This window comes from Scomber scombrus, chromosome 4 (assembly GCF_963691925.1).
Source record: "Scomber scombrus chromosome 4, fScoSco1.1, whole genome shotgun sequence".
Classification (NCBI taxonomy): Eukaryota; Metazoa; Chordata; class Actinopteri; order Scombriformes; family Scombridae; genus Scomber; species Scomber scombrus.
In genome coordinates, this window is record NC_084973.1 from 6,598,629 (window position 1) to 6,620,963 (window position 22,335).

At 42.1% G+C, this 22,335-nt stretch overlaps 1 protein-coding gene across 2 annotated transcripts in view; it reads right to left on the bottom strand.

Annotated features, from left to right (window-relative positions):
* sema4c (sema domain, immunoglobulin domain (Ig), transmembrane domain (TM) and short cytoplasmic domain, (semaphorin) 4C) overlaps window positions 1–22,335 on the bottom strand; it is an 87,668-nt gene that overhangs the window by 53,538 nt on the left and 11,795 nt on the right. The window contains exon 2 of one of the 2 annotated variants that reach the window (XM_062418157.1): window positions 5,238–5,374. The exons of the other annotated variant lie outside the window; for it this stretch is intronic. The gene's annotated coding sequence lies outside the window, so the exon portion shown is untranslated. The remainder of the gene's footprint in view (window positions 1–5,237; window positions 5,375–22,335) is intronic. 2 annotated transcript variants of the gene reach the window in all.

Sequence of the window (22,335 nt, forward strand, 5' to 3'; positions counted from 1 at the left end):
TCCTTCCAGTCCCAGTGTATTCTGGCTTGGGGAGACCGCCTACAATGCTCCTAGGGGGTCTAATTGTCCTGTAGCACTTTTTCGCTCTCCCTCCCACTCTCTCTGTCCTCTCACTCTCTATCTCTCTGTTCTTTGAGCATTTTTCTTTCTATATGAGTTCAGGAGTTCACACTGAGCCCAGAGCCCTGGATCCCAGTGAGGTGCCATGGGGCAGAAAGGTTATACCTAGCTGGACTCCTATAGAAACAGCCCACACACAATGTCAATGGCAATCAGGTGGGGAGGGAGAGAGAGAGATGGACTGACAGAGATGAATAGAATGACAAAGCCGATAGGAGAAAACAGCTGAAGGGAGATACAAAGCTGACTGTAGTGTAAATTTTGAGGGTTTGAAAGTGGTTTTGTGGGTTGAAGCTATTCCAGTAAAGTTTATTATTCAGGGAACTGAAATGCAGTTTTTAAAAAACATTTATCTAGTTTTACAGTTCCCAACTGGAGCTTTGCTGTAGTTTTATGGTCAAATGTTCAATACACCAGTCAAAATATAAACTGGATGGACCATATAGACACTATCTGCATACATCAATCCTCAGTGTGAAATCTTGCTGCTGCACCACTTCTTGCTTTCGGCATATTTAATTCCACCTCTCCAGCCTCCTACCATATTAGCATTTAGATGATAGATGAGAATTCAGAATGTTTCTCTTGATACATGTTCATGTTCATTAGATGTTGTGTATCTAAGGTTCATGAGCTCAGGGACAGTCAGCAGGTTCAGATTTTGTTCCAGAGTATCGCTCAAATGGAGCCACCAAACTAAAATGCGTATCATTGTTCAGGTGCTTTTTTAAAATGTGACTGAACTGCTGATCAGGATCATCATTCATGACTCGGTTCTTGCTTTCGCAGTTTTGGTCATCAAGTATCGGTAATGATGATGCGGTGCTCATTAAGTTAATGGTTGAGATCTGGGAACAATGCCACATCACTGTAAATAAACCTGAGCAGTCAGACTGTCAGACAGGTTTGAAATAAAAGTAAACCCGACATATTTGTAAGAGAAAACAAAAGATCCGATTTATTTCTGAACTTTTTTGACCTAGAATTTCTTTTGAGCCCTCATCACCCAGTAACATGTCTACTGGATGTGAGCAGTCTAACCAAGAAGATCATTTCTTACGTTTTTCAAGCTCGAAAAGGTTAAATGATGAAAACTGTTAATGACAGATTGTTTAGATAATCTGGCAAAATCATAATCGTGTTGTCACTTGTGTTTCTTATTGCGTCAAATGTAGAAACAATGGCAAAAATATGGAGTTATTCCCAGAAATCATCCATCAAGTGTCAGCAGTCTGAGCCCTTGTTGGTAAAAGAAAGAAATTGAGAAACTGTGTCTTCTTAGTTTCATAATAAAACGGAGCCTTCAATCATCTCTCACTATATCACTTTCATACTCTGACTTTACTGTTTTACTTTGTATTCATAAGCCAATCAAATCAATGGAAGGCAAGCAGAAACTGTAAAGAAAAATACAGAGAGACACTTTCATTTGAATGAATAAATACTGACAATGAAGGTGCCTTTGAGCAAGGCACTTAACCCAGCAAGAGTCAATGTGCTCAGCGACTAAGAGAAGGCTGCAGACAATGAAAGAGTTGAGTTTCTGCTACTGGGCAGATCCCAGCAGCCAAAATTAGCAGGCTGTGGTTGTACTGGTCAGCTCCCAGGAATGAATGTGCATTACTGTAAAAGAAATGCAAAGCAGTAAAAAAAAAAAAAAAAAGTATGCTATGTGCATACTCAGCAGAAGCAAATCCTTCCTTGGATGAATAAAATGAATGATGAATAAAAAATAATCTGCTTACGACAGCAATCAGATCAGTTCGCGAAATCAACGTTCATCGGTTGAAAAATGCACCTGGCAGTTGTACGGCGCAGATAGATATTTGTAGAAGAGAAGGGACAAGAGAATATGAGAAGTGAAAGGTGAGAGGAGCGTGAGAGGGCCTTGATGCTCTAACCCAGGGTCTATTAGAGCCTGATTGGACCCATTAGGAGGGAAAGCGATACGCAAACTGCGAGCAGCGCTCCTCCAAGGCCGGCTCCACATTAACCACTGCCTGCTCTCTACTTTGTTGAACACACGGGCTGATCGATAGCAAAAGATGAGGACGGAGAGGAGGGTAGGAGGTGGCGAGGCGAGGAGGAGAGAAAAGAGGTCCACTCTTTTCTCTCCTCCTCGCCTTTATGGGAAGATAAGCCGGGATCGATAAAGAGACAAGAACTGCTGCTACGTGCGCTGGGAGGACGCAGGAATGCAAGATGCGGCAGGTTCACACTTGTTCACCTCATCAAACCTGACGGAGGGGAACCTGCGTGTTTGTGTGTGTTTGTTGACTTGTGTGTATATGTGTGTGTGTGTCACTATACTTATAAGTAGCAGCAGAGGCTTCTTGCATTTTAACTACAACAGTGGAACTATAAACTGAAAGATTTGATTACTGTAGACCCCAAAACATTTGAGTAGGTGGTTCACATTCTCAGTTTAACATTACATTTCCACACCACTAATTCCATCAAGACAACAACAAACATCATTTCACACTCTGTAGTCTTTTGCTCCCAGTTTTTAATTTTAAAGGTTTTAAATTTGACATTTTGAGAAATTCGCTAATTGGCTTTCTTGGCCAAGTTTGAGGAAAAACATCAAGTCTCTTTCTCAAACTCATTCTCCAATAAATTCCGATCTCTTCTTCGCCGTTCTTTGTTCAAAGTTAAGCTACCTTCAATGAAACTCAACACTTCCTGCTGACGCTTCAAATTAAAAGCGTAGGAGACGGAGGGATTACGCCCTCCAATCCTCTGGAGGGCTTTTAATGTGAAGCAGTGTTGCAGAAAGCGTTGACGGTGACTTGACAGCAATCGAAAAAGAAAAAAACTAAAAGTGGAAGCAATGGCAAAAAAGTAAGTGGATGAAAACAGAATTATGTCAGACAGCTTCAGAGAAACAGCATGACAAAACTATGCTGCTGTACTGATGGAATTAGTGGAAATGTAAGCATGGAGGAAGTGCTGAGTTTGTATTACCAGCAATAAGCAGAAGCAGGAGTGGGTCAGAAAATCTAAAACGTATAAAATACATCTATTGAATTAAGGATAAAGGGCTGAATACAGAAGCCTGTTTCAAATAAAGGCTGACTTCTCTGCAACAGAAGTAAACAAATACCTCTGCGGCTGCTTGAGCATTCGCAGCGGCAGCTCGTTTTGTATTGCGTGTATCTCAATGTGCAGCGGGAAGGCGTGCGTGAACACCGCAGCAGTCCTACTATTGTGATTGGGTGTCGGTACGAGGCGCAGCATATAAGCGCGGCACATTTATCTGTGCATACCTGACACCTGTCACGCTGCCTTGATGTACATTACCTCCACCTCCATCTTTCTTGCACCCCCCCCCCCTCTCCACCCTCACCTCTCCCCCCCCCCCCCCCCCAATCTCTGTGTGTCAAAAAGCTATTCATGATCTGCAACCAATATCCTCGCAGAGATAAACACAGACTGTGTGAGAGACACAGACAGAAAGAGAGAGAGAATTATTCGAGAGGACAAGGGATAAGTGCTCTGTGATGAGAAAGAGAAACGCAAACACACACACACACACACACACTGACACACTCTTGCAGGAAAAATATGGATTGGAGAATACAGAAATTGTGCCCGAGGCTATTTTTTCCTGCCTCTGTGTGTATTGTGTACTATGTGTGTTGGTCGTCGTCATCATTACGGTGTGTGAGTGTGATTGTGTGTGTGTGTGTCTTTTAAGTACGTTCCTCTTGTGCCTATGTGTCGCTGGATTCTGTGATGGGAAGTTGAGGATACAAATGACTTTTTTTATAGGAGACAATTTACCAAAGCCTGCCGGAGCTCCCGGTCGCTCGATCAAGCACGCAACTGATTGTAAATGAGGGAGCCCTTCATCAAACAGGAGAGGGCCACATACTAACACACATACTAACACACATATAGTGACATCCACCGTTCTATCTATGACGAGGACATAGGGTTGGTGTCAAAAGTGAAGAGGAGGGAAGTGTGGATTATAACCACAGCTTCTATGAGTGTAATGTAAGAGCTGGGGTCCTGACTTGATTGTTAAAAAAATCTACACTGTAATTATTAAAAATTGGAAAGTTATTTAAATTGCACTGTTACCCTATAACCCTACTTCAAATCACATCTAGTTTTCTTGAGACCTGATACGACATCTGCCAGAAAATGATGTATCCGCACCGCCTCATCTTTTATTGCCGTTCACCTGTACTGTCCTTTAAAATTCTCAAATCAAATATAGATTAAATGTCATCGTAATTTAAAGCACGACGTCTACAAAAGAAGATAAGGGGCACCGGCACATCGATTTTTACACGTAAAAGGCCAGTCTGCTTGTCATGGAGGAGTGCTACACGCCCTGTAAAGACAGTTCCATAATGATTTGAGAGGGACTGGTAGGAGTTTTACAAAGTCTTGAGAAAATTACCCTAAGAATGTCACTGGAGTTATCTTTGATTGGCTCGAGATTTAAAATATGATATATAAAATACTAAAATATGCATTTAACAGACAGGAAATATATACAATATAGACTATATTGAGTTTTTTGGAGCTTGACCCATACTAAAGCCATAAAATTCTGGATATCTTGGCTTCATCTGTTTCGATTGTGACCCTTCTTCTTTTTAAATCTGTCTCTCATGAGTTTTACCAATAAACTTCAGCATCTTCCCTGACAAACAGCTTTAAAATCAGAAATCCAATATCCTAACCGGATTCAACTTTTTCTTCATTTTTCCTTTTTGTTTTTGTTTTGTGTCTTTCTTATCTCATAGCTCATGCATCCTTCTCCTTTATCTCTTTGTCTCACTTTAGAATAAATTCTTTCCGGGAGTACCTGAAAATGCCTGTAATTTCCACGTCCTGTTTTGACAAGTGCCGCCCTCCCTCCCTCCCTCCCTCCCTCCTCCAATGTTTTCCTTTTCGTCCTCATATTCACTTTCTTATTTGTTTTGATTCTTTGTTCATTTTACATGCACCCCCATTCCTCTTCCTTTTCTTTCCACTGTTCTTCTTTCTGATTCACTATGCCAGTTGTGCTGTTTGCCGAGGAAGGTTTTCAGAGGAGGCAGAAAAAGATGCTGCTGTGTTTTTCTTCTCCACCCTTTGTTCTGTTTTTACTTTCTTACTTGTTTTTCTTCTCCTCCCCCGTGCGTCTCTGTGCTTTCTTCTTAATCTCCCTTTCAGTTTTTTTTTTTTTTTTTGCTTCTCCCTTCTTCGTGAATGTTGAATAGAGACACTCCACTCAGATGAAGGTCACATTGGGCTAAAAGGAGAAGACAACAAGAAAAGAGGGATGATGAGTGACGGGGGTGAAAGTTTGTGTATGTGTGTGTGTGTGTGTGTGTGTGTGTGTGTGTGTGTGTGTGTACAATATGTCCATGTGAGATATTGGCACGGCTGCATTAATCATTTTAATGTCCTTTCTAAGACATGACCATGCCATATAAGTACACAAATACAAACAGCTGTGCTACTCAGACGTCCACAAGGCTAAATATGTATCCACACACACTGCAAGCATGCTAATTATACACATACAAACATACTGAACATAATACACAAAAAACATTTGAGGCTGAATCACACTACAATACGCAAAATGAAACTACACATGTTCGCTATCAAGATACCCAGCAGGGAGCATGCTAGCACTAGTCAGCTACAACAAAGAGCTGAGGTGATAAAGTTGTACATTGTCATGACAACTGTAGTGTTTGTGTGTTAACAACTTTGTTAAAATGACAAGGTTTCAACCCCAGAGAGACGTTTCATGTGTTTTTAGAAAAGCAGATAAAAAAAAGCTAGTGAAACAGAAGCTAGCCTGAACAAGCTAGCACCCCACTCCAGCATTTTGTTCCCTGGATACAACTTTAGTGCGCAATCTCGTTAGCTTTGATGCTAACGGGACATTAAGTTCACACAGTTTTTCCACATTTATGAAACACTTTATGCTTTGACACTGAAGGCTACAAAAAAACAGTAGTTCATCCAATTTAGACTCTTTAGTTCTCTCCCTCAAAGATTAGCACAAATTCCCATGTCGCAGCTTACACAAATTTGACAAATGATAGCAGTGATTAAAAGGAATTATCTGATTTTGACACAAAATTTGCCATTTTAATGACTTGACTGGACATTAATAGGCTACAACATGAAACCCACTCACAAAGCCAGCACACACATCTAGGGACATGAACACACCTGAAACCCTGAGGCTCGCTAACATTGGATCCCGGGCTTCAGATCACATAACTAACTGCCAAGTTCCAGTCAGTATGTGTGTGTGTGTGTGTGTGTGTGTGTGTGTGTGTGTGTGTGTGTGTGTGTGTGTGTGTGTGTGTGTGTGTGTGCAGAGGCTGGGATTCATGTCAACATCAATGGCTCACTAATCACAATGAGAGCGCCGAGGGCCAAACAGATACTGTCAGTAACATATGAGCTGGCTAATGTTACACAGAGAGAGAGAGAGAGTATAAAGGATGCACCAAAACCTCTGACACCATTATAGTTCATTCACTGCTGTCAATAAACTAAACTCTGGAAACTCAGCTACAGTGTGTGCTCACTGAACTTTATCACCTGGAAAAAGCTGCAATGTTCATTAGACTTTATCGATTCAAACGCAAGAACAAGACTCAAATTGTGCTTAGGCCATTTGCATACCTCTCACAACAATGAACACTGGAAATCTTTGGAAAATATTTAAATGTAATAAATCTCAATAAACTGAAGTTATTTCATAAAAACAAAAACAAAACAAAAAACATTACATGAATCCCTGTGTAATAATTCCCATATGACATGCTTTTCAAAGGAAAGAGTGCACCCACAGACTGGTAAAATCCTCTTTTGATGCTTGCAAGAAAACAAAAAAGTAAGTTGCATAAAAATCTGAATCTATTTGACAGCAGGTCCTCCAAAATCAAGTTAGTTTAATTAAATGTGCTGAAAAGTGAATTTAGACTAAATCAGGAGCCTCACGGCTATGGGTAACTCACCATAAAAGTGTGTGTGTGTGTGTGTCTTAACAGCTTCTGGTAGAGCGTTTAACCCTTCAGTAAGTTGCTCCACCTGGGACTGCACAGGCTTTAACAGCAGCAGAATAATTTTAAAGGCTGCTAGGAAAAAAAAACCTTCAACATAAAATATACTGTTGCTACTGAAGCCACTGGCTGGGTTACCTATAGGGCTGGATGAACTGAAACACACACACACACACACACACACACACACACACACACACACACACACACACACACACACACACACACACACACACACACACACACACAAACACACACACACACACACACGACTGTGTGACAGCACAGCAGCACTCTGGCCATCTCTGGTGGATTTTTCCTAAATAAGTAAGTCATCCAGACCTCAGCTTTCCACTGGCTTCATCCAGGAGAACACAGCAGCCAAAACCCTGCAAGGCTCCACACAAACACACACATACACACACATAAATATGCATGTGTCCACGCACATCTAAATTAATGCACACCCATATACTCTGCAAGCACACACAGAGGCAGATACATGCGAAGGATTCCAAAAAGGAGGAACAGGGTCAGAGAGGAGGGGGTGGTTAGAGGGGTCTGGATAAAAAGCAAGATTTCAAGAACACATACACACACATGCACGCGCGCACACAAACACCTCCAGCTGCTGGCTGCCTGTGTGTTTGACAGGCAGCACAGTGAGTGGCTGTGTGGAAGCCAGCCAGCCGCTTATGAATCAGCAATGACTAAAAGTTTAAACCTGCACTTTGTGAGCTAATCGCTTGCATGCTTAGTGTGAATGTATGTGTGTGTGTGTGTGTGTGCAAGTAGGTAGATGTGCTGTAAATGCATGTGTGTGAGCACGGCTGAGGTGTTTTTCTCTTGCATGAATGTGTGTTGATGTGTATACCCGCATGCTGCCACTACATGAGCCTTGCCTATCAGGCCCGATTGTGGCAGCTCGGGCCTTTAATTGCTTTGCACCAAATTTGACATTGTCTAAGCTGACAGCACCCTGATGAGAGGGATAAAGTGGTGCGACGATGTACCCTTCACTTCCTCCGATCTGCCTCCACAAGAGCCCAACTCCGTTTGATCGCTGCACAAGACAACGCAATGGGATGCTAATCACATGCAAAGGCCCAAGCTTTGACCGTGTGCCAAAGTGAGTGGGTCTGCCTCGATTTGTTTGTGTGTGCGCAAGTGCACATGCGTGTTCCAGTAATGGCAGCTCTAATCAGCGGCTCGATTGGAAGAGGCACGTGGCAATAAAGCCCAACAAAATGCCTGCCAGTCCCTATTAGAGCCGAGCACTCTCCGAAAACCTGCTTGATGACACACATATCCGCACACACACTCCATCTTGGTGGACATCTGGCCAAGGTCAGAGGTAGATCTGAGCAATGAACGCCAACTGCCAGCCCCTTCTTTCCATCACCTCTCACCCAAACCGCAGCCAACACCTGCACCCCCTCTCTCAAAAACCAAAAAGACTGAGCCACATAGTCTGACTTTACAGACTTTGTCCTCCTGGGTGATTTAGTCATAAACTTTGACCCTTCTAAGTGCAGCCCATTACTCGTGGGGTTGTGATTTACAAGCTAAAATTAGAGGCGGACGCCATTTACTGAGCCCATTATGAGCGCCAAGGCACGACAGAGTCAATTCCCACCGAGATCCCCCACGAGAGTCATCAATCCGTACTCAAGTGAAGGATCGATAATTCAGTGTACCATAGAAATGACTGATATTCAGCTGACGGTGTAGCATTTGTCTTCTTCATGCTTTGCCCCTGTATGTGAAATATTGTGTCTGCACTGTGTTACTATTCCTGTTACAAGGTTCACAAGATGTATGGCTTTCAGGGTCAATATTGTCATTTTAAAAGTGATGGCCAATGTCATTCTGTACCCTTAATATTTGGGATTTGATCATGTTGGAGTATGACCACCACTTTGACAAGTAGTTCCAAATGGCTTCATTAATGTTCATTTAAAAATGACTAAAATGTTATAGGTAAGCCATTAGTAAGAGCAACTTTTATGGCTGACAGCTTGACTGATTGGACCATATCTGGACCAAAATCCATTTATTGATTATTTATTTAACATTTATTATTGGATTATATTGTATTGGATTATCGCCAATTGACTCAAAGTGGAAACCCACGATTTATGGCTTATGAATAAATTAATATAAGGCTTTAGTAAATGATTTATTAGCACCATTAAAGGCATTAGTTACATCTTAGTAGCCCTTTTAAAATATATGTAATTAATGAGTTCAATTGATACTTTTTATGACATCTTGTTTTTCTGGGCCACTAAAACTCTTATTGACTAAAAGGAGGTGCTTATTAGCCCTTGAAAGCATTTTTCTGTGACATCTACTTCGTCACAAAGGAAGGAGAGCGGTTGCTGTGATAGAAGGTGAACTTTCAGCTATTTTCATGAGTGCCCTAACATTACCAGTACCAAAGGAAAATATACACTTTGCCAGCTCCAAACTTTGTAACTGCAGCCCACAGCACAGATGCTATCAAAGCCTCTGGCACCGCAGTCGGTCAGAACACATCGACCGAGCTTCTGGCAGTAGGAGCAAGCGGTTTGAAGCCCTATTGTCTCTGCACCATGACCAGAGAAAAAAAAAAAAAAAAACCTCTGCATTTGTTGCTGCTGACAGATAAAGTGATTGCGATTTTGATTTTTTCAGTGAAGTGGGACCTTTCCACTATCATCCACTCATTTCCTGAGTGAAGTGCAGAGCCTGCGTCGGCGCTTTTGGCAACCGATATTGGTTTGAGCTGAGGGAGCTGTGATTATTATTCTCACTGTGCCAAAGCTCTCCAGAGGAGCCACGGTGGATCCGAAATACAGAGCAGCACCTGGTGTGTGAACATACACACAGCAGAGTAAAGAAAAATGCTTACATTTGATGATATATCTGCTGCATATGCACACGTGCTTCATATCGCTGGCACGTACTCCAAGAGGTTAAAGGGTTTCTTCTGTTTTGAAAGTTAAGAGGTGAAATCCCACCATGAGGGCAGAGAGTCCATTCAACTGAATTAGTATCTTAGTTTATAATACTACAAGCATTTAAGTATATGTTTTGAGGTGTATGAGAAGGAGAAAGCCCTGTTAAATGAGGACAGTGTGTGCCTGGGTTGGGAGGTCTCTGTGTGTGTGTGTGTGTGTGTGTGTGTGTGTGTGTGTGTGTGTGTGCGCCGTATGAGACATCTGTTTATATAAGTGGGAGGATGTGATAGTAAAGAACTGGCTTGGGCCCTGGCCTTTTCATAACAAAGCCCAAGGCAATGAGGAGATTCATCCCAATATTTGTCTCATAAAGGAATAGAGTCAAACAAATCCCTCCTGCAGAGGCCATCTCGAAAGAAAACCTACAACATTTCAGCGCCTTTCACTGAACCACTTTTACTATCTGCTTTTCTCATCACACGCAATTTGTGGTTCTCTCACTCACAAGTTTTCCAACAATGAAGTGAAATGTAAGATAATGGTATAAAAGCTGAAAAAGTACTTTTACTGAAATAAAAGGAATGAAGCAAGCCAACAGACTATGAGGCTAAGACATTAATCAATAAATGTATGTCACTTTACTATGACTGGTAGCTTGTTTCAACAACTGTAAGTTTTGTTAAAGCTGCATGTGATGTGTGATGTGACGATATTAGATTGTGGAAGATTAAAATGTCTCCATGATCTGCCTCTACAGAGATATCAATTCAGTCTGCTAGCAGGAGGCTAACAGGTAACGGCACCGACATGGCGAGCGCCTCAAACTACATCTCCTATCTGCTGGTGAAATCTACAGCAGTTTAAATGTCCTGCTAGGAAGCTCAACCGCTGCACGTCATGTTAAACTGACAGCCGAGCTGCAGGAAATCACCACCGTTTAGCGGCTAGCTCGCCTGCTAACTGGTAGCACTGACTTCTGTCATGTCAGCTCCGTAATATTGTGTTGGTGCCTTTTTTTTAACGACGTACATCCTGCTAATTACCCCAAATGACACACTAACACTTCTGCACTGTGTCAACTGTTTGCTTTTCAGCTGTGAAATGAGTTTGGTTGTACTGTTAGTTTGGTTTTCACACTACAATATCCATTTTAAACAAGCCCAAACAGTCTGGAACTACTTTTGAATGCAGCTTTGCACACCTGCTCTTGTGGAATTGTTTTTGTTCAATGTAATTTAATGGGTGTATGTTTTTATGTTGTTTGTGAGACCCTAACCAAAGACACATTTGTATCATTGTGAGTTTTTTGAATGTTGAGAGCTGTTCAGTAACTTGCAAAATAGTTTTAAAAACCAACATGGCAAAGAATTGTGATATAATGATGCCATATCGCTGTCTACTGTACACCACCTGCCCAGCTGGAAATGATAATATGCATGTTTTTATCAGCTTCCCACAAGTGGCAAAAAAAAAAAAAAAAATCAATCAATCAATTCTCCATTAAAGTATAGTCTTAAAGTCTGAGATACTGCTTCCTTATCAGTACCTGTACCTGTAGATAAGAGTACAGTTTAGTAAGGGTATAACATTTCGCATTTGTAATGAACAATGGAGATTCAACCACTTTTATCTACTGATGGATAAAGAGTAAATGTGTATTTTGCTAGAAATATTTTCAAATGTTGGTTGTAATGTCATTTTTGTATTTCTGGTAATTTAAGTTCTTTATATCATCGTTTTTCCATTGACTTTTATTTTCCATTACCTGTTGATGCCACATCTCTGCCATCATTAAATACCTGGGAAAATGTGCATTCTTTGCTTTGGCTTTTATTCGACATCTGTGTTTTATGACCTTCATGCGAGATACAGTAAGCGCATTTTTATTTTCAGACATGAATGGGCATCTGTGACAAAAAAAGGCATCCACATATTCTTGGAAATCTTGTTTCCAAGCATTGGTCCTGACATTACATGTGACTAAACTGCCCATAGAAGACAAACTGCTATGAGTCAGTGGCTTGCTGAAATAGAACCTGAACCATTACCGGGGAGTAAGGAGCATTTCAGGTCTAGCAAGGGCACTAAAGTACAATGGTGGCCACTAGTGAATATGATTACCCAGGTAAACACACAGCCGCTCTTTGTATACTCTGTCATTTTATAGACTCATTCAAGATCAAAGCCAGTGTGATTTTTCTTCTTCTTCTCCTCCTGTGGAATAACCAGAGGCAGGGATATCCTGTTTCATTAGCTTTCCTCTCACTGCTGCTGTTGTCGTCTGTCCAACAAAATATAACCGGCTGAGGGACGGAGCTGCAGCTGAAATAGCAAATAGCCAGGCGAACCAACGTAGGTGCAGGATTATTGACAGAGAGGAAGGTTTAGAGTAATATATGTGAGCGTGGATCAATTCATGCATCCACTCCTGAGTGTGTGTGAATGTATGTGTGTTTGAACGTGCACCGCATGCAAATTCCCACTGGGTGTTATTTGTTTGTGAAGCCTAATTTGTGCACGTGTGCATACTTGCATCTGCCCCTGCACATGTGAGTGTGAGTTTGTGGTTTGTGTGTGTGTGTGTGTGTGTGTGTGTGTGTGTGTGTGTTTATGTGTGTGTAAGTGACTGTAACGGTGTGAGCTGTGTGCATTATCTCATTTTGTGGCTCTCCCGGGCTGCAGGAGGACCTGTCCCTAATGGCCTCTGTGTTCATTGTGGCGGGGCAGACAGAGGGCAAAATGAGGGCTGCCCTCCCCCTCCATGGTAACTGCCGGGCCCCTGGAGGTCCATTGCTTAGTTGGCTGTCCCACTCAGGGTCCAGCTCCAGCCCTCTGGGACGCCTACAGAGGGGAGCTAGACAGCTAAACAAATGAGATCACCTCCTACTACTGACAATGTCTACCTCACCTAAGCTGACTTCACATGAACCTTGGCTGACTTTACTTTCCTGATTCAGTGATTTAAAGGTCAGTCCACCCTAAATAAAATGTGAATGTAACAGAATCAGATGAGACCAGCAAACACTTTACAGTTTTCATGGAGACTATTAATAATTAAAAAGCACTGACTCATCCAGCCTTATTTTTTGAAAAAAATAGTTAGACATTTTTGGGAAATGTGCTTATTTGCCTCTTTGCTGAAAGTAGGTTGAGAAGATTGACACCACTCTCATATTTCTCTATTAAATATGAAGCTACAGTCAGCAGCCAGTTAGCTTAGCTTAGCACAAAGACAGGATGTAGCTTAATCTAATGGACAGACATTAGAGTGGTATCAATCTTCTCATCTATCTCGAGGCAAAATGTCGAATTATTCCTTTAAGCAGATTTTTTTGACTCCTGTGAGCCTTACAGACACAATTTCATTCACCTCCTGAGGTGAAGGCAGACATCTCTGAATCTGATGAGTCCTAATCTCAAAATCTCATTACCTAAAAGAGAAGAAGGTATGATATTTTGTACTTTTATGAGCGAACTGCCCCTTTAACTATTAACCAAGTCATACCGAGTCGATTTATGGGGAGTGACGGAGACGGACAGCCAGCGAGACAGACGACAGACAGCGATGCCCTGCTCTTTGAAGGAAATTACTCATCTTTCTATTCTTGCGGGGACATCTGTTCTCCCTAACATACACAGCAGGTGACTGACGTCTGCACACACGCACGCAGTGGACTCAACCTGTTTAGCCCCACATAATGAAGCACATAATCACATCCTCAGACGCTGAGACATAAAGGAGTTATATCAAGAAGGATTATCCCTGTTACACCCACCCCCACACACACGCACACATACACACACAGACGAGCTTCCATGCACGCAAAGACAGCAAAGATGCATTACGAGTCCCAAAAACAAGAACGCTACAACCTCAGACTGTTGCCACTAAAATGACAAATGAGGACGATAGAAGACAGCAGCACACGCCGAAATTTATGTGTGAATATATAAAAACAGTCTTCTTCTCAAAACAACAATTATTTGACTAGATCAGGGAGTCACAAAGCGAGAAAGAAGAAAGAAAGGAAGAAAGAAACACCCTGTGAGCAGCTTCGGCTGAGGTCATCTTTATTAATAAACCCTCTGACAACAAACACACTCACATCAAGGCTTTCGCCCTCCACACTCCCTCCCTTCCTTTGCTCCTTGAGAAATGGCAATTGCCAGACAGACACAGTGGGGGTGTGGGGTGTGGTGTCTGTACCCACACATACAACCACACACACACACACACACACACACACACACACACACACACACACACACACACACACACACACATACAGTGCAGCATGGCCTAGAGACAGCGTGTCAGTGATCTGTCAGAGGGTAACAGTGCAGAGCAGGTGTGTGTGAGTGTGTGTTTTGGGGAGAAGCAAAAGAGAGGAAGGCCAGACAGACAGGAAGTTTGCCCTGCACACACACAGACACACACACTAAGAAACATGCCCCGGCTCATTTGTTCCTACTGACAGGAGAGGAGAAGGATGGTTTTCTACAAGACATGCCTAAGGGGGGGAGGACAGGTGTGTGTGTCGAGTGTCTGTATGTGAGAGAGAGAGAGCGTCGGAGGAAGAGAAGCAGAGGAAGAGAGCTTAAATTTGCATCAGATCTTAAGGAATCTTCATTTTCTAACTGTATATATGTTTCCTTTGCAGACAGTGAGAGTGTGCCTGTGATGTTTGCTGTGGTGGAAGGTGAATGTACTTGTGCTCCGAGGGACACACTTATGATGGGACATGAGAGCGTGACCTGGTATCACTGCGGACAGCCATGTAACACGCTCAAGTGCCCTTATGCAATCTGAACTCACGCTTGATCATTCATCGTAAGGAACTCAGTGTAACAGCATCACGGCAGGTGGATTTTCTCATGTTTGCAAGCAGGTGTTCGCACGGAAAACAGCAGCCCATCAAAACAATTAAAGGGGCTGTGATTTTGATGCTGTGTTGGTACAGGTACAGGTGATGTGATGACATATGATTGAGGACGGACTGAGTAATCCATCTGTTAGTTTCAAGTCGTATCAGTAGCAAAACACTGCAGAGATTTATAGTAATATAGGACAGGATTTGACCACTATGGAAAGACAGCCAATATCAAAATAACTGTAGAATAACATGTTACAAATGAATCTACCATAACTGTGAGCCTGTACATATATGATAGACTAATGCCGTATTGGCAAAGGATGTTACTTTGCTTTGCAGGAAAGGTTGAGCCATCCATCCATCCATTCATCCATCCATCCATCTTTTTATGCTCATCCACATCCAAGAACACTGCAAGAGCTTCCTCATTCAGTTGAATGACACTGCTCTGCATTGGCATCCCTGCTGTGTTGCGCTCCAGCAAAAAAAAGAAAAAGAAAGCATGGCCATCTGGCAAAAAAGATGCACCTGGCTCTACTTTTGCTGGAACCCAATGCAAAGTCATCTGGCAAGGCCTTGCATTGGCCTGTCACATACCTACGAGGGTACATCCCTGGTAGATTACTTTGTTTTTCTACTGTTTACCAGTTGTTGCAAGAAAAGATACAATTATTGCTGCCTTGCAAACTTTCAAGAGCAATCAGCTTTTGTCTTTTAATATCATAAACCGCTGTGTAGTGTTTTCTTGATGAGGTTTAAAAGCTGAATTTAATTGCAACCGAGCAAGATCGCCCCGGACATCCTTCTCCCTAGCCACGTCCTCCAGCTCTTTCTGCTGGGTCCATATTTCTTCAAGATGGAATACATAATCCCTCCCATGTGTTCTGATTCTGGCTAGAGTCTTAGCTCAGTTGTACGTGCCTGGAAAACCCCAAGAAGGAGGCATCTTGGGGTCATATTAGTGCCCAAACCACCTCAATTGGATTCTTTGAATGCAAAGGACCAGCTCCTTCAGTTGATCCAAGCCTTATATCCTGTGCCTAAAGATTGATTTATAATTTTAAGACGGCATTTCTGTGACTGGCAGGGTCAGCGTGATGTAAATGTTGTCACCCGCCCGTGCCGAAAAGGTTCCATGAGGACAGTCTATATACAGCCTAACATTTATGACCATGTACATACCCACAAACATTTTAAACACACCCAACACCCAAATATATATAAATAGAACCGTGCGTATACATACTTTAGATCGACCAGTAAATCAGAAGCTTGCCCTTCATGCCAAGATCCATCTTCATCACACTGTGGTTTAGCCAGGCTCAATGTCTTTGCCGGAGCCCTTTGCACCTAGACCCCTACTGTGCCAATGCAGTGGCCTCATGCAGTTTTAATGCCGGTCTGAAAGCAGTCTGAGTCTGATTCTGTTAAATGAAATCTTTGGCTAATATGATACTGTTTTGCTTGGATGTCGTGTAGCTAATGTTTGGGCTTCGGTAAGTGGCACTGTTCCTTTTATAGCCGCAGTGGCTGTCACGATTATGCTAAACAAGATGTATCTTCTAGTTATCTCAAATAAGCTGCTCTTCTGCCAAATGCAAGACATATCACTTCCCATGATGCTACTTGTTCCAGAGGATTCTTCATGGGAATGACTTACGTAACACAGAGCGTGTTTACTTCAGCCAACGCCAACGAGTACAACAAATAAAAGCTTTATGAAGTGAATACATGTTTAATCACTAGTGTGTCAAATCGGTTTGCAGTTACGAGAGGTAAAGGTTACAGAAGATCACTTTAATGAATCCCACTGCGAAACAAACTTCCCCCTGTTACATGTTGTAAGTTCCAGTCAATATTACATGATGTACATTCTGTGACAGGACAAATTATAAGTCATGCCAGCACTTGAAGGGAGCTCAGGAACAGAACATGTGACAGAGTTGAACCTCGGCGGATCGTCTCGCTCAGTAAATGCAGAACAGCTGGCAAATTTCACCATTCGCTCTGGTTAGGCTGCATTTAACATTTGGTTAAAAAGCAATTTCTTTTTCCACCTCGACGAAGCCGTTTTATAGTATGTGTGCTTCTTTTGGACGCCGCCGAGTGAGTGAAGAGATGGCAGAAACAGCGAGGGTACAAGCGCAAACGTTGCCATCTGGGTTTGAGAACAGTGTGTTGTTAGTATGAGTTGTGCGGCACAGACCTCCGAAGCCCTGAAACATCCCAAAAAAACACTATTTCTACAGCGTGGACCCACTTTTTAGTGAACTGAAGAGTCCTTAAGATCTTGAGCAAGACTATAATTATTATTAAATCTAATGCATGCATGTATATTATAGATGTAAATAGAAGTGAGGAGATGTCAGACATTCATAGTCAGCTCACTCTTCTGCAACACACTAGATTGTAAACAACTGGAGACTCAGACACCGTGACCAACAAGGATTATATCACCTCGTCATGAGATCACACCGGGCCCGTAGCCAATTGCTTGATGTGCTTTAAACTGTCAAGACCGGCTGAGACGAGACGAAACTCTCCACTCAAACTCTCAGCCCGCTTAGATTTTTTATCAATTTCCAATGAGAGCACAACTAGGAATCAATGGCGGAATAATGGACGGCGAGAAACCGTGTTAAAATGTAATGCTATCTATTTAATGCACCTTTGGTTGCCGGCTGTTCGATGCGGGTAGAATGCTTGCCTGCCTTGTAATTAGTAAGGATAAATTCCCTCTTTGGAGTAGGAGTGGGAAATTTGAAATTGGATTTTTTTTTAAAGTTGATATCTTTGGAGTGAAGCTGTCCACATGTTTAGAAAAATCTGACTGTTATAATGAATGTGTTCACTGCACAGCTTGTTGGAAAGCTCTCTGAAGCTATTACGCCGTCATGTGACATCCAATAAAAACAATACAAATGAAATTCTTTAAGGTGGGTTAGCAGCTGCTTGAAGCAAGTTGCACTGCAAGGTTTTACAGACCAGACAGCCCTGAAGTTGCTTAGAAAATTCCTTACATCACCTACATTTCAATCGTACATGAAGACTCAATAAAAATGAGTTTGATATTATTCTAACCAAAACATAAAAAATCAGCTTTGAGAACCTGTAATTTATTCATACAAAACTGTCATGTGAGTACAGCTTTTTTCAATTTTCGTTCAACCATCACAAATTGCAGACTGTTTTAAATAACATCAACATCAACAAACCTGCCTCCAAATAAATGCAACGCTCAGTGGTGGCTGACACATGCTGTCAACCCTTGAATCAAAAACTCAGCAGTCACTTTCGAGATGGAAAAATGTCTTCGGTCTGGTAAATAGAAGCCACATCTGTATATTACCAAAACCAGTGGTGGGCTGACTGTTTAGACAGACTGGCAGCGTGCAAATACAAATTGGGATGTTTAAAAAGGATGTGTCAAATTCAACACACATCTATTATTCGTTCTGATTGAATTATATGAATATTAGGACGCATACTGAGACATTCAAAGGGAAACACGTCCCCAAATCCTCAAATTTCTAAAGCAAAAGTCCCTGAGGTGCATAATTGGAGAAGTAAACTCTTTAAAAACACACCACGGCACCATGTTTAACAGTTATTTTAAAAAACCTATGATTAAAAAGCATATTCAAAACTCCACAAAGGCGTCAGAGAGAGTGAAGGAGCTCTTCTCTGGCCCTTTAAGTCAAGGTTAGAGGAAAGAACTAGGCCATTTTGTTGCCGCAATGGAAAAACAAAAGTGGCAGGGTGTCTGGGTGGCATACAGGGAGGGGGGCGGGGGAATGACAGCGGTACAAAGAAATCAAATAAATACTGACAATAAATGAAGTGCAGAGGAGGCCTGTGGTCACCGAGCAGAAGTCAGAGAGCCGCTGACGACGACAGTCGCGCACTCTGCCTGTATCTTTTTTTTATCTTCAGTATTTTGCCACTTTACTATTCTTGTCTGCACCACTCTATCTCACTTTTTCTGACTCTCTTTCATCATCACAGACACTTCTCTGGCTTCCATACGCTCTATATGAATTGTTTCTATACTCTTTCATTTATTTCAGCTTCCATACCCTCACTTCTATCTTTAAAACTTTGACTTTCTCCTTTTTTTTGAGTCTGATGTACTGTCTCTCAACCTTCTTGCCTTCACATTTTGAGTCTATTTAGCTGTCTGACACTTATCTCTGACTCAATTCAGTCACTTATCTTTAAAGGAATAGTTTGACATTTTTGGAAATAAACTAATTAGCTGTCTTGCTGAGAGTTAGATAAGAAAATTGATGCCCCTCTTATATCTGTATGATAAATATGATGCTATGGGACAGTTAGCTTGCCTTAGCATAAAAGACTAGAAACAGGGACGGGGAAAGCTAGCCTATCTCTCTAGAATTGTAACAAAATGTGTCCTCTAAGCACCTCTAAAGTTCACAAATGAACACTTTGTATCTTTATTCATCCACCCAGCTTTTCTATAGTGTGCTACCAGATATGTTGGTGAACACAGACAGAAGTTAGAGCTTCTTAAGCTTCTGTACTGTGACATATTTCCCAAATGAAACAGAATATTTGAGCAGTGTACAGAGGGATTTAAATCAAATCCTTCACATTTGATTGGACCGCTAAAAACTGGGCAGGGTTTATAGAGTTAAGCACAAAGCTACAGAGAGACACAGAGCTACAGAGGACTTTTGGCTCCACACACACACACACACACACACACACACACACACACACACACACACACACACACACACACACACACACACACACACCTCCCTCACCTGTTGTTAGATCGGGAAGAGGATGAGGGAGAGATGAATGAATTGGACTTCAGCTAAATTGTTTTATCCAAACACACATCTCTTCAATCTCTCTCCATATTTCCCCGTTAGCTACTACAACCCACAAACAGTGAAGTGCAGTTTTATGTGACTTTTATATGATTTATATGCAGCTTGCTACTCGCCCAAAGTCACATTTGATTGGATGAACTTTTGTAAACGCCCCTGAGTGCAGAATGAGTCATCAAACATTTGAAACCGTTTTACGGGAAGAGAAAAGACAGGGATTTCGATATAAAAACACTCTAATGCTGATACGTGGCATATAAAAAAAGATAAATAAGCAGTTATGGGACACAGGATTAAAACTTATTTCACTGGAACATAAAAAAATACATATCAAAGTGTCTTTTTTATACTTATAATGCTATACACATTAAACTAACTAGTTAAAACATGTTACTACTAATGCACAGTTTTGTAAACACACACACACACACACACACACACACACACACACACACACACACAGGCAGTGACAGAGATACACATTGATGTCTTCATACTTTGGTAACAACATTCTGGTGATCCTTCTAAGGTGTTTGAGTGTTTGTGTGAAAGTGTGTAGTGAATGTGTGTGGTGAGTGCTACAACCCACGTGAGAAGTAACACACATAAATCACAACAACATGCATATGATGGCTTCATACTAATTACAGATTGCCTGCGTGTGTGTGCGCGAGGTGTGACGCAGTATGTACGACAGTCCGAGAATATGTGAGAACAGTGTGTATGAATCTGCCGGAATGCTACAGCGCATGTGTTTGTTGATTTTACAAAGCCCCCCCCCCCCCCCCCCCCCCCCCACCCCACCAACGAGCACACACACACACACACACACACACTATCTCTCTTTTTTTCCCAAACCAGTGGTGCCTTTGTGAGTCATTCTTGTCAGTGTGTGTCAGAGTGTGTGCGTGCATGTGTGCACATCTTAATCTCCCAGCTTAGACAAACCCAGCAGAGATTCTAGTAAATGTTGTTAATAAAGTCTAGCAGGAGCTCTGTCTGTCATATAACTGTGGTAACACACACACACACGCACACACACACGCACACGCACACGCACACACACACACACACAGAGAAGATAAAATACACAGATACATGTATAGACTTTATAATTAATAAGTCTAAAAATGATACAAAGAACTTAGACAAAGGCACACCCCCACACACACAAAGTCAAGGACACACACTGGTGCAGGTACAAATAACACACAAACAAACCTTCAGACACAAAGAGACGAAGATGCACACAGGCTTAAACACACTGGCATGAGACGCAGACACAAAGAAACAGCCACACAGACTCAGAGAAACAAAGGCAAAGGCACACACACACAGACACAAAGAAACACATACACGCACACTGCGACAGACGGCGTGGGCCTGACAGCATGCAGCACATCCACAACCACAGAGCGACACAATCCTCATATGCTACTAGTGCTGAGGCAACACACTGCGATGGCGAACGCAGCTCTAGAGAGGGCGGTTTTGTGCGCTACAATAATGCGGGAGGCGTCCAACGACACAGCATTACAAAGCGAGCGTCCACCAGCAAATCGCACACTCCTGAACACACAGCACGGCTCAGAGCTCAGCCGGTCACACAAAAGACACAAGTTGATGATTATGAATGAGTGCGATCACATGTACAGAGTGGGTAAGAGTCTTCTTCCTGAAGCCTCATCCACTTTCATCCAACTAAGCATGTATCAGGTCATATTGTAACAATCATTATTACAATATTTTGATGATGAGCATTTATTTCTACCTTCTACTCAGCTAAACTTAGCCCAAAGCCCGTTTTTGTCCAAAAGTAACACAATCTGCCTACCAGCACCTCTAAAATCTCTTTTATCAATACATTATTTGAAGTTATAGTTTGAAGAGATTTCGTGTGTAAATGTAATGTGCCAATGTGACAATTTCTTGGCAGCAAATTTTTGGATTCTCTTGTCTGGCAACCTCACGGTGCTGACAAGACTTCAGGAAGTTGCTGCCCCCATAAAACCACAAACAGACGTTTTTAAACTTCAGATCTATATTTAGCATTTATTCCTCTTCTCTATTAAAGAGCCACAAAAGAGCAGATCCACCACACGTAGAGACACACACTCAGCAAAACACTCGACCCCACCCCTCTGCTACCCAGCAAAGCGTCAGGGGAGCGGAAAGAGAATGACACACTCCACCACAACCTGCCCCACCACCTCCACCCCTTACACACCCATACCCACACACACACACACACACACACACACACACACACACACACACACACACACACACACACACACACACACAGCAGCTAACTTCATTTCAAAATCAATTAATTAAAAAGCACGGTGCTCTCCCACAGGGAGTGAAAGACAAATTTGAGACATTTAATCCTGGTACACAAATCAGAGCTGTTCAGAGGACAGATATGAGAGGACAGGATGGATGGAGGTACAGAGGGATGGAGGATGGACGGTCAATGAATTTTAAAAAGGGAAGCCGTGTTAACTCA